Below are 5,150 nucleotides of genomic sequence, written 5' to 3'. Positions count from 1 at the left end.
CCGACATCGGTTTCAAGTCTCCTAAGCCTAATTTGACATATACCGAGTATGGAAGAAGATTAACACTTGCTCCAAATTCTAGAAGAGCCTGATTAATGACATGGTCACCAATGACACAAGATGTAGTAGGTGAACCGGGGTCTTTGAACTTTGGAAGAGTGTTATGTTGCAAAATAGAGCTCACTTGCTCGGTCAAAACCACTTTCCTATATGCTTGGCTTTTGTTCTTCCTCTTTTGGGTGTAAAGATCTTTGAAAAACTTGGTATAAGCCGGAATTTGCTTGATTGCATCCAAAAGCGGAAGGTTAACCTTCACTTGCCTAAACACATCAATGATTTCATTTGTCTTTGTCTTTTGCTTGTCAAGATAAATAGATCCTTTCAAGGCATTCGGAAATGGAGCTGTTGGCTCAAAAACTTTTTTAAAATCCTTCTTTAAAACATCATCAACACAAGAACTTTTCAAATCATGCTTTGATTCATCTTTCAAATATTTTTGAACTCACTTTTCAAATTACTTTTTGACACTTCCTCATTTGATTGATCATGATACGCAATGAATGAGGAATATGATAAGAAACAGGACGGGTTTCAACTTTGGGTTGCACCGGTTCACTCTCTTCATTGGACACACCTACTTGGTTATCAATGATTCTCCCACTTTTCAAGGTTGTCACCGCATTGACATGCTCTATTATAGGACTTTCCGATGAGGAATGAGTCTCCATAACATATTGTTGCTTTGGTGGGGCATTCAAAGGCATTTTCCCTTTCTCTCTAGCATTTAAAGTACTAGCTATTTGCCATATACTTGGGTTTCTAGCTTAGCAATGGATTGAGAATGAGAATGAAGCAATTGAGTATTCGCCTCTAAAGTGCCTGCGGTCAAAACTTTCTCTTCAAAAGTGGAACTCCTAGAATTTCCTTGAGAATATGATGGTTAATTAGGAAAATGAGAATTAGAAAATTGATTACCATGCAATTGAAATGATGATCTAAAACCTTGGGAACCTTGGCTTTGTATCGGAGGTGGAACATACTTTCCTTGAAAACCACCTTGGGGAGGGTTTGAGCCTTCCCCTTGGCTTTTCCAAGAAAAGTTCGAATGGTTCCTCCAACTAAGATTGTAATGATTGCCATAGGGATTATTCCCTAGGTTAGCAAAAATAGCATTGGCTTGCTCATGGTTTTCATTTTGCACATGTCCGTGGGGACAATTAGAAGTAGAATGCAAGACACTTGAATAAGTCATACATGATTCATTAGATGCACGATGATGAACATGATTAGGGACGGAAGGCATTTGATTCGCCGAGTTTTGGTTAATCAAGAATTGATCAAACCTTTGAGATAAGGATTTCATCTCGGTGGCTATATCATTGGAGTTATCAACTTGATACAAGCCAACATTCTTCCTTCCTCGTAGATATCTACCATTTTTAGAAGATAAGGACCTATGCATGGAATTTTCACTCATACTTTCATACAATTTCCACATATCATTTTCATACTTGTCAAGATAAGAACCACCCATTGAAGCATCAACCATACCCTTATGATTATCCGGTAAGCTTTCAAAGAAATATTGAACTAGTTGCCACTTAGGTATGTCATGATGTGGGCATTTTCTTAGCAAATCATTAAACCTTTCCCATGCCTCATGAAACATTTCCCCATCCCCTTGAGAAAATTCTCTAATGTAAGTTCTCATGGCATTGGTCTTAGAAACCGGATAGTACTTTTTCAAGAACTCTTGTTGTATTACCGCCCAAGAAGTTATCAAAAAAGGTGTAAGATTGTTGAACCAATATTTTGCCTTGTCTTTAAGGGTAAAAGGAAAAAGTTTAAGCCTCAACACTTCTTCTGGCATATCCGTGTATTTCACGGTGGAACACACTTCAAGAAACTCATCCAAATGCTTATAAGGTTCTTCACTTAGAAGTCCATGATAGTTTGGAGGCATTTGAATAGTTTGTTGTTTAATTTCATAGTGATGTGCTCTAAATGGAGGCAATTGAATGCAAGTAGGTGCATTATATTCATTAGGCACATAATGGTCTCTTAATGCAAAAGGAGGATTCACAATTGGTGGTGCTAGACGAACACCTTGATTAGCTTGAACTATGGGGGGTTGTGGAGCAAATATTGGCCTAGGCATTCCCAATGAAACTTGGCCTTGTTGTTGTGGGTGAATGAATGGTCTAGGCATGCCTAATGGTACTTGAACATTTTCATGATGCACATTAGGGTGGAGGTTGCCTTGTTGGTCTATGTGACCAAGGTCCTCCACATGGTCGTCAATCAAATCCTCCATTAGTGAAATGGAGTGATGAGAACTACCCTTTCCCCTAGGATTATGAACAATCGATTCAAGATGCAAATTAGGAGGGACAAGAGTAGGATTCAATGACCTACAACCATGCATACACTAGAAAAACAAATAACAAGCAAGTAACAATCACTTCGCCCCCACAACAAATAAATCAACAAATCTCCACATTCAATGATCCCATACTCCCATGCTTAAACAACATGCAAAGAAAAGTAAATTTCCTCCATGCGAGCTCATGATTTATCTCGGAAATGGAAAACAAGCCTCCACGCGGGCCGACAATTTAACTAGAGCTTGAGTTAGAAAGATCTCACAAAGGGTCCTTAAGCAACTTCAATTGATTTTCAACTTCCAAACTTTGCTATGCTTTGCATTTTTTTTAGATTTTGTGATACCCCTCGGATCCGAGACACGGGTTGATCAGGCCCAGGCCCAAACCCGAGGGAAATATCAAACAATTAATATATAACCAAACACAGAATACAAGATGAAATAAATAATAACAATAAGCTGGAAGGATACTAATTGAAATCCTCAAAATATAATCAATGAAATCTGTTAAAACCAAACTCCAAAACTCCATAAGTTATAACTCGGGAATCCATCTAATGGACCCCTTATTATTAAAAATCCCAATTGAAACTAAAATAACTGAAATAGAAACTTAAGGTAAACATAGAAAAGATTCCTACGTAGTCGGAGGAATGAATGTCTGTATCTGCTCTGCACGTCCAAGCTCTAACCCTAGAACTGACGAACACCTGAAAAATAAGAGAGTGGGTCAGGCCCACATGCAAGTCCTATTCTACTACGATCCAAACAGTAATCCGATACGCAGATACATCCTAGGAAGACTCAACAATATCTAGAGTAGTCCATATGCATATATATAGTACACACTATAGGACGCTCACTAGTCCAGTAGGTTTGTCTCAGCCTGAGTAGAGATACCATGCAAATCGCACAATAATGTGGTTATGTGTACCTAGACCTACCAGGGAACAACACCTATGTCCAGTTATCCATCTTATGCGATATACGCGCCCTAACCATGGTCCTGAGACTCAAGCTCATACCATGGTACCATATACTAAATATATAAATCCTTGTACTCCTAATACAAAATATCAACCATCTGTATTATGGTTTGATATATGTATCACCATTCCATCCTAAAACCACCACAGGTCATTCAATCGTTTTATTGATATGACACAAATATGAGATGAACTTAACCTTTTTGGTTAATCCATCATTAAATCTAGATTAGGTAGAACACAGTGTTTGAAAACAGTCCAAACCCAGTATGCCACCGTCCCATACTGGTGCATACAATCCTCCATCCAACACAGTTAACAAAAATAGCACCATATACATTTATTAACTATACTCCAGAACCAACATACAACCAATCTAATCTATGTATGATTCAATTATACATTCAATATAAGATATAGAAATCCTATTCCAGTCCTCAAAGTTTATAAAGAAGAACTACGCATATAACTCCTCCAAACCAGTACAATAACTGATGAAAATTACTGTATAATTATACTTCAATTAATTTCCATTTAAGCATACCTACATTAATTCCCAGAATATATAATAGATGCTTATAGCCAGTTGAAGCACAAATAACAGTTTACAATCATGCTAAGGAACCAAGTTGCTTTATGGAAACTGTAAGCAATAACAAAATATACTATAACCTTCCACATGCAATGTATTAATTAACTGTAGGTTATTTCATGCTTTAAAAATTAATACTTACATGCTTCCCAATCTTTTACATCTCTAGAATAATTTTATAAACCATCCACAGTCCTTAGAACCAACCGAGAAACCTAACTGAAGGCAGAACGTGAAAAAGTCAAAAAACAAAAGAGAAGCCATCTCCACTAAAAGTGGAGCAGCCTCCCCCCCTTGGTGGAGCCGCCTCCACCACAAGTAGAGCCAGCTCTACCCCTTGTAGAGGCGGCTCCACCCCTGTGGTGAGCCGGCTCTACTCCCCTGTGCTCCGTTTGTGCAAAAACGGATCAATTTCTCTGTCTCCGGCGAAACGCAAAGCCTCTGCAATGTTTTTAATCTTCATTCTAGGTTCAATCTTAGTTTTGGACAAATTTAAATCACTAAAAACCAATCCCAACATGTGAAGAACACAAGTTCTTAAGCCACGGTCACAGAACCTCCATTAGAAAATTCAAGCAACTTACAACAGATTTTTACAAATTAATTTAGTGAAAACAAAAACTGATCTAAGAACTTGTTCTAGGGTTCAAACTCAGTTTTAGATTAATTACCAGACATCCAATCCACTATTAATCCCTATTAAACAAAGCTTATACGTAACAATAACAGGTACAATTTACAGAGTAACCTCCTATCAACACAGATTTATCCAACGTTTAAATCACTGATACAAACATGATTTTAAGCTTAATATTACCTTCAATCTAATCTGTTTTAATGCTTAGTAAAACCTTGGAGTCTACTAGGAATGCACAGAACACGAATTAAAGGGAAGGAGAAGAATAGTGACTTGCCTTTGAGTTTCAGATTTGAAACTCTAAACTGCCGTATCCTGAATTTTCCGATGAGGTCTCCGATTGTTGTTCCACCTTCGTCACTCTAGGTTTAGTCTCAGTTGAAAGCCACAACCCCAACTTTCTTCCTCTCTATAACTCTCTCAAGTTCTCCTCTCTACTTCTCCCAAATCCACAACTATTACTCTCTGTATGTTCTCTTTGTTTCACAGTGACTATGAGAACTAGGATTGTGTTTCTAACCCTAAACCAACGTAGAATATGCATATATATAG

The 5,150-nt window shown here is 37.7% G+C and overlaps 1 non-coding gene across 1 annotated transcript; it reads left to right on the top strand.

Moving 5' to 3' along the window:
• Positions 1-1,607: 1,607 nt before the first annotated feature.
• On the top strand, positions 1,608-1,714 carry LOC132310647 (small nucleolar RNA R71). Its single transcript, XR_009482662.1, has one exon. It is a non-coding gene; the product is annotated as a small nucleolar RNA R71 (small nucleolar RNA).
• The last annotated feature ends 3,436 nt before the right edge of the window (positions 1,715-5,150 follow it).

This window comes from Cornus florida, unplaced genomic scaffold (assembly GCF_030987335.1).
Source record: "Cornus florida cultivar Cherokee Brave unplaced genomic scaffold, ASM3098733v1 CherokeeBrave_3.0.0_Hap2_Chr05, whole genome shotgun sequence".
NCBI lineage: Eukaryota > Viridiplantae > Streptophyta > Magnoliopsida > Cornales > Cornaceae > Cornus > Cornus florida.
Note: the sequence above shows the minus strand (reverse complement) of the source record. Positions and strands in the feature narration are given on the sequence as shown.